General features: G+C 45.5%; 1 long non-coding RNA gene across 2 annotated transcripts; it reads right to left on the bottom strand.

The window, feature by feature from the left end:
• Positions 1–1,868: 1,868 nt before the first annotated feature.
• On the bottom strand, positions 1,869–4,398 carry LOC145033961 (uncharacterized). Of its 2 annotated transcripts, none has more exons than XR_013677802.1 (3): positions 4,153–4,398; positions 2,699–2,786; positions 1,869–2,015 (listed from the first exon to the last, which is right to left on the bottom strand). It is a non-coding gene; the product is annotated as an uncharacterized LOC145033961 (long non-coding RNA). The 2 variants fall into 2 exon arrangements; XR_013677801.1 differs by lacking the exon at positions 4,153–4,398 and adding an exon at positions 3,828–4,032.
• Positions 4,399–8,174: the final 3,776 nt, after the last annotated feature.

Raw genomic sequence — 8,174 nt, 5'->3', positions numbered from 1 at the left:
AAAGGCGGTCTTCTGCACATCCTCATCTCTGACCCGCATCTGGTGATATCCGGAGCGTAAATCAATCTTGGAGAACCAAGACGCTCCCTGAAGCTGCTCAGCCTGATAAATCCCTTGTCCAGCAGCTCTTGCAGCTGCGTAGACAACTCCTGCATCTCTAGGGGAGCCAACCGATACGGTTCCCTGGCTATCGGAGCCGCACCAGTGACTAGATCAATCCCGAACTCAACCTGCCTCTCAGGAGGTACCCCCGGCAATTCCTTTGGAAATACATCCGAGTAATCTCGCACCACTGGAACATCATCAACTGTCATCTTGCCCTTCTCCCACGCATTCGAAACATAGGAAATATAGCCGACACAACCCTACTAAAAGTAGCGTCTTGCTCTTGCTGCTGAACATAGAACTGGCCAGCGTTGTGGCTTCTCTGCCTGAATCACTAACTCTCCACCACTGGGAGTGCGTACCCTCACTAACTGTAGCTCGCGATCTATCACCGCCCCATTGGGGCTTAGCCAATCCATTCCTACTATGACTTTATTCCTTCGCAGGGGAATAGGGACCAAGTCCACCGGAAACTGCTCATCAAACAACTGCAGAGAACACCCTCTGTGCACCCTTGCAACACTAACGGTCCTATCAGCTGCAATCCCAACCTCAAGTGGACAATCTAGCTCCCCTGGAGCTCTGCTAAACCTCTTGTTAAGTGCAAGAGAGACGAATGATCGGGGTAGCTACCGACTCAAACAATACTGTAGCTGAGATGCCGTTCACCGAGAACGACCCTATACAAAACATATAACCGTAAGAAACAATGAATAAATAAATACTGAGATAAGGGAAAATACATACCCGTCACCACATCAGGAGTCGCTCGAGCCTCCTCTACTGTCAGCTGAAAAGCCCTACTCTTCTCCACTGGCATCTCGCCTTAGCCCTGACGGCCATCTGAAATCCTCAAAGTAGCAGGAGCTGGTGCTGACACCTTCCCTACAGCAGCTAAACTTGGACACTGGGACTTTTTGTGTCCCCTCTGATTGCAATGGAAGCAAATCAGATCTAATGCTGAAACAGCGGTGGTAGTGGCTGTACAATCTTTGCTCATATGCCCAGTCCGACCGCACTTGTAGCAACTGGCACTCCATGCCTTGCACGCCCCATCGTACAATCTCCCACACTTACCACACCGAGAGTGGCTCTGCTGCATTCCCTGTACCTGGAGCCACCTCCAGCTTCCTCTTCCTCTCTATCTCAAGGTCAATCTCTCTCTCTCTCTCTCTCTCTCTCTCTCTCTCTCTCTCTCGCCCTAGCAATCATGTCATCGAACGTTTTACAACTGGAGCGTCTCACGAACTGGCGGATATCACTCCACAGCATCTCATGATAACGAGCCTTCTTCATTTCCTCATCAGCCACATACTGAGGAATGAGAAGTGCCCTCTCCCTGAACTTGGTTGTAATTTCCGCCACCGTCTCAGTAGTCTGGGTAAGATCCTGAACCTCGCGGGCTAACTGTTGCATCTCAATAACCGGTGCGAACTCAGCTCTGAATCTGGTAGTAAATTCTGCCCAGGTCATGGCATCCAAGGCTGCATCGCCCCCGATGGCATGACCAATCTCCTCCCACCAATCTCGTGCCCTATCCTTGAGAAGACAGGACGCCAATCTAACCTTGTCCCCCTTGGGACATCTGCTAGTGCGGAAGGCATTGGCCACATCTGCCAACCATCTAGTGCTCGCTATGGGGTCCCGCGCCCCATGATAATCGGGAGCTCCACATGCATGGAACTCCCTGAAGGTAAGCGTGCGTGTAACATCCCAAAAATACAGTCTGAAAATTTCGTTTTAAAAATAATAATAAAACCATGTTCATCAATCGTCATATAAGAATCATAAAGAATTTATCTCAAAATATCTTAACAATTGTCAAATATATCAGAGTATAAACATCCCAGGCTGAACAAATGGTGTGTGCACTGCAATCTTCCCGAGCTCCTCTTTTAAGAATTGAGTACCTGAAACCAAAACTGAAAACCGTAAGCACAAAGCTTAGTGAGCTCCCCCAAACTACCGCATACCATACAATAGCATATAAAGCATCTACTGGGCCTTGCCCACTGCATCGGACCGAAGTCCGGAATCTAACTAGGGCCTTGCCCTCTGCATCGGACCGAAGTCCGAAAACTGCATCGGACCGGAGTCCGGAAACTGCATCGGACCGAAGTCTAGAACTATCCAGGGCCTTGCCCTCTGCATCGGACCGAAGTCCGGAAACTGCATCGGACCGGAGTCCGGAACTAACCAGGGCCTTGCCCTCTGCATCGGACCGAAGTCCGGAACTGATTGGGACCTTGTCCCTTGCATCGGACCGAAGTCCGGAACTGACTGAACATAACATAGCATAAACATATCACAAAACATGCTTGAATCACAAAGACATCAAGCACTCTAACTACTACATCGGACCGAGGTCCAGAACTAAGTGAACATAGCGTAACGTAATCATAGCATATAATATAAACACATATACTGGATACTGCATCGGACCATAGTCCGGAACACATAACTCATACCATGTCTGTATCACAAAGACACCAAGCATACTGAACTACTGCATCGGACTGAAGTCCGGAACTACTGCTAACTAAACGGGCCGGCATTGTGGCCGTAGACCCGTTCCTACTAGAAGGAAACTCACCTCACACTGCTGAAGTCCCGTAGACACAATCCCACACTGCTGAAGTCCCGTAGACTCCACCCCAGCTGCTGGTTGACAGATTCCCGAACTGTCAACACCAAATAACACCCAATTAATAATTGGGCTCTAACACATAACTAAAAAAAATACGTGCTTTGGATAATTACTACATTACCCCTAGCTTGGCTTACCCAAACTCAAGGCTCAATCCATAGGCCCAAAGTCAACTAGGGATCAAAGCCCAACATATGGCCCATCTATGGCCGAATTTTCCAAATTGGTCCCAATCCTTCATATGGGCCTTACCTTAAAGCCCAACTAATTACTCTAGTCCATTTGATTATTCTCGGATGGCCCAACACAAAGCCTAAGTGAAATTAGGGTTTCACATCAAATGATAACTAGGGTTAAGTGTTGCTTACTTAACCCACTAAGGACTTAACACACTAGGGACTTAATCCATTAAGGACTTAATCCATTAAGTTCATTATTGCGTAGATTAATTTCTGCCAACGATTATTATTTAATATTCACTTATTAAATAATTCTCGTGTGCGTGCTGATAATCTCTCAAATATTAGTATTTCTTAATTAGCCCATTAAGGACTTAGTCCATTAAGTCCTTTACTCTACTATATAAATGAGATGGAGTGATTGGGCTTAATACATAGTCCCATCTCAATGGCCCAAAAGTGGGTCCAATAAGTCTAAGGCCCAAACACTCACAATTAGGGTTTTCTAAACCCTAATTAGGGTTCCTCATCCAAATGTGGCCCAATAGGCCCAAAATAAATCTCTAAGCCCATTAGGGTTTTGCTTGTGGGACACCACCCACTACCACCTCGGGTAGTGGTGGTCCATGGCGGCTCACAGCGGCGGCCACCACCTTACGGTGGTGGTTTTGAGTTTCTTTTTATTATTTATCTTGCTAATTACAATTACAGTGCTTAACTCAAAATGATCACACACACACTAACTAATTATAACACACGCATATAACCACCCTAGCGGTGGCCGGCGACGGTTCTTGGGAATTCCGGCTAGACAACACACACATATCACACACTAAATATGGAAATACAGCCCCACACACGTGATTCTCATTTGCACTATGGACCTAACCACCCACCTGGTGGCTCACGGCGGTGGCAGCATCACCGGGAGGCGGCAGCAGCGACGACCACCATGGCAAGCGGCCATGGTGGTTCTTTTCCTCGATTTCCGGCCAGCAACAATCTCACAACACTTCATGGTTCGACAGCAACCTGTATCTTTGCGTGACACGAGACCACCGCTCCCACCACCGACTAGGCGGCTAGCGACGCTGAAACAAGCTGGGGGGGGGGGGGGGGGGGGGGGGGGGGGGTAGCGACCAAAATTCGTTGCCGGCGACACAATGATGTTGTCATCGAAATCGAAGAGAAGAATGAAGAAATCAAGTGTTGCTGGCATACCGAGAAGTTCCAGATCGCTCATTCGACAATGTTCTCGGCCTCCATCTTTGGTTTTCGTCAACTCTTACAGTTTCACACAATGACATCGGCACCAAGGGTTGTTGGGTGGCGCCCGATGGTAAGGTTCCAGGTGGAGGGATGGCAATCAGACCCGAGATCAGCGGTGGCGGCTGGAGGAAAAACGTATGGTGATGACGGCTGGAGCAAAGAAAGGGCCTCTTAGTTTTAGGGTTGAAGGAAATGGTGTGGGGAAGGGATACGGGTATATCCCGTATCTTATTTCAAACATATGATCAAATTATTCAACTTCAGCCCCTCCACCCTAATTTGTTTACCTTTTAAACCCTAACTTTCAAAACTCTTTACAATGAAGTCCAAAATTACCATTTAACCCTTGTTTCTCATAATCTATCCATCTTAAGTCTTGATAATTTACCAAGTGGTCCTTACCTTCATAAATACTTATAAGACTAATCCGGAACTGACAATTTTAATCTCCGACTCCTAAAATTCTTCACAAATTAGTCCGAGACTTATATTTATTAATTTATTTAAATAAACGGAGCGTTACAACTCTCCCCCACTTAAATTAGATTTCGTCCTCGAAATCATCCCTTACGCACTAACTATTCAAGTAACATGGCCATAATCTTGGGCACACCCTAGCCTTCTTAGGGTAACCGTGACCAATTCTTGCAAAGCCTTGAATTCCACTGGTGAACAGATTCCTCGCAATAGTTCACATCTACTCTGTCTGATATCTGATGTCTTGAGATGGTTTGAATCCCTGGCAGACCGCTCATACTGAAATCATTATCGTCGCACCCAGTCCACTTATCTCTCAGCTGCTTACTTAAGTTCTGACAACTCGAGGTTCCCACTAGCAAACAGAATCACAGATCCACTTATCCCTGTGATTCACTTATAGTTGGCCAAAACTCAGATAATCCTGCCGTAAGTGACTTAGCATAACCCAAGCTATCTGTGACTCTAACCGCACATAAAATCCCTAAATACCGTTACTGCCTGAAACACTGACTGCTAGAAATACTGAACTATCTAAAACATGGAACTGCCTGAAACAGCATGTTGCTACATGGCTGCTTTCTAACATCTATCGAGACCTTCCTGGTCTCAATTCGTTCGCCAGTCCTGAAATACCAGGTTCCCGCCCAGCTGCGGAGCCCCAAGGACTCCCTACTTAGTCGCCTCACACAACTTCTGAACGAAATCCTTTTGTGAAACTTGCAACCACTAGTTATCTTGTTACTGTGGCTCTAACGGCCTTCTAATCTAACTGATCAATTCCACACGTCGAATCCTGAAGTTACCAACCCACAGCTAAACGCGATTGCTACATGACCAATTGTAGCCTTATGTCATAAATGACCTTAAGTAGTCCACTGCTTCCTTGCTCTCATCTCTGTAGCGGCGCTTCTACAATCTTATCACTGGCTTGACCATGTCTCATCCGTCTAGGAAATTCCAAAATCCAATCCGTGGATTTCCATTTCCTCATTGATACACTCGAACTGATGGGTACTACTGTTCTTTCCGCGTCCTAACAACGCACTCACGCTATCTACCAACCTAGTGAAGGTTGCGGCTACAACCACAGATTCACATCACTCTAGTACTATCTGCTAATCTTGTGAATGCTACGGCTACACCCGCAGATTTACTACACTCTAATACTATCTGACTGCTAGTGAATGTTACGGCTACACCCGCAGACTTACAACACTCTGATACCAACTTGTAACATCCCAAAAATACAGTCTGAAAATTTCGTTTTAAAAATAATAATAAAACCATGTTCATCAATCGTCATATAAGAATCATAAAGAATGTATCTCAAAATATCTTAACAATTGTCAAATATATCAGAGTATAAACATCCCAGGCTGAACAAATGGTGTGTGCACTACAATCTTCCCGAGCTCCTCTTTTAAGAATTGAGTACCTGAAACCAAAACTGAAAACCGTAAGCACGAAGCTTAGTGAGCTCCCCCAAACTACCACATACCATACAATAGCATATAAAGCATCTATTGGGCCTTGCCCACTGCATCGGACCGAAGTCCGGAATCTAACCAGGGCCTTGCCCTCTGCATCGGACCGAAGTCCGGAAACTGCATCGGACCGGAGTCCGGAAACTGCATCGGACCGGATTCTGTAGTATATCCTGATATCTTACCTTCTCTGTCTCTTCTTCTGTTAGTCTACTGTGGTTCCAACTAATCTTTCTCTCCTGAGACTTGGTAGTGATCCCTGCCCAACATATGGCCCATCTATGGCCCAATTTTCCAAATTGGCCCAATCCTTCATATGGGCCTTACCTTAAAGCCCAACTAATTACTCTAGTCCATTTGATTATTCTCGGATGGCCCAACACAAAGCCCAAGTGAAATTAGGGTTTCACATCAAATGATAACTAGGGTTAAGTGTTGCTTACTTAACCCACTAAGGACTTAACACACTAGGGACTTAATCCATTAAGGACTTAATCCATTAAGTCCATTATTGCTTAGATTAATTTCTACCAATGATTATTATTTAATATTCACTTATTAAATAATTCTCGTGTGCGTGCTGATAATCTCTCAAATATTAGTATTTCTTAATTAGCCCATTAAGGACTTAGTCCATTAAGTCCTTTACTCTACTATATAAATGAGATGGAGTGATTGGGCTTAATACATAGTCCCATCTCAATGGCCCAAAAGTGGGTCCAATAAGTCTAAGGCCCAAAACACTCATAATTAGGGTTTTCTAAACCCTAATTAGGGTTCCTCATCCAAATGTGGCCCAAAAGGCCCAAAATAAATCTCTAAGCCCATTAGGGTTTTGCTTGTGGGACACCACCCACTACCACCTCAGGTAGTGGTGGTCCATGGCGGCTCACGGCGGCGGCCACCACCTTACGATGGTGGTTTTGAGTTTCTTTTTATTATTTATCTTGCTAATTACAATTACAGTGCTTAACTCAAAATGATCACACACACTAACTAATTATAACACACGCACATAACCACCCTAGCGGTGGCCGGTGGCGGTTCTTGAGAATTCCGGCTAGACAACACACACATATCACACACTAAATATGGAAATACAGCCCCACACACATGATTCTCATTTGCACTATGGACCTAACCACGCACCTGGTGGCTCACGGTGGTGGCAGCATCACCGGGAGGCAGCAGCAGCGACGACCACCATGGCAAGCGGCCATGGTGGTTCTTTTCCTTGATTTCCGGCCAGCAACAATCTCACAACACTTCATGGTTCGACAGCAACATGTATCTTTGCGTGACACGAGACCACCGCTCCCACCACTGACTAGGTGGCTAGCGACGCTGAAACAAGCTGGGGGGGGTAGCGACCAAAATTCGTTGCCGGCGACACAATGATCTTGACATCGAAATCGAAGATGAGAATGAAGAAATCAAGTGTTGCTGGCATACCGAGAAGTTCCATATCGCTCATTCGACAATGTTCTCGGCCTCCATCTTTGGTTTTCGTCGACTCTTACAGTTGCACACAACGACATCGGCACCAAGGGTTGTTGGGTGGCACCCGATGGTAAGGTTGTAGGTGGAGGGATGGCAATCGGACCCGAGATCAGTGGTGGCGGCTGGAGGAAAAACGCATGGTGATGGCGGCTGGAGCAAAGAAAGGGTCTCTTAATTTTAGGGTTGAAGGAAATGGCGTGGGGAAGGGATATGGGTATATCCCGTATCTTATTTCAAACATATGATCAGATTATTCAACTTCAGCGCCTCCACCCTAATTTGTTTACCTTTTAAACCCTAACTTTCAAAACTCTTTACAATGAAGTCCAAAATTACCATTTAACCCTTGTTTCTCATAATCTATCCATCTTAAGTCTCGATAATTTACCAAGTGGTCCTTACTTTCATAAATACTTATAAGACTAATCCGGAACTGACAATTTTAATCTTCGACTCCTAAAATTCTTCACAAATTAGTCCGAGACTTATATTTATTAATTTATTTAAATA

This window comes from Lactuca saligna, chromosome 3 (assembly GCF_052625555.1).
Source record: "Lactuca saligna cultivar CGN05327 chromosome 3, ASM5262555v1, whole genome shotgun sequence".
NCBI lineage: Eukaryota > Viridiplantae > Streptophyta > Magnoliopsida > Asterales > Asteraceae > Lactuca > Lactuca saligna.
The sequence above is the reverse complement of the archived record's forward strand: the minus strand, read 5'-3'. Positions and strand labels throughout refer to the sequence as shown.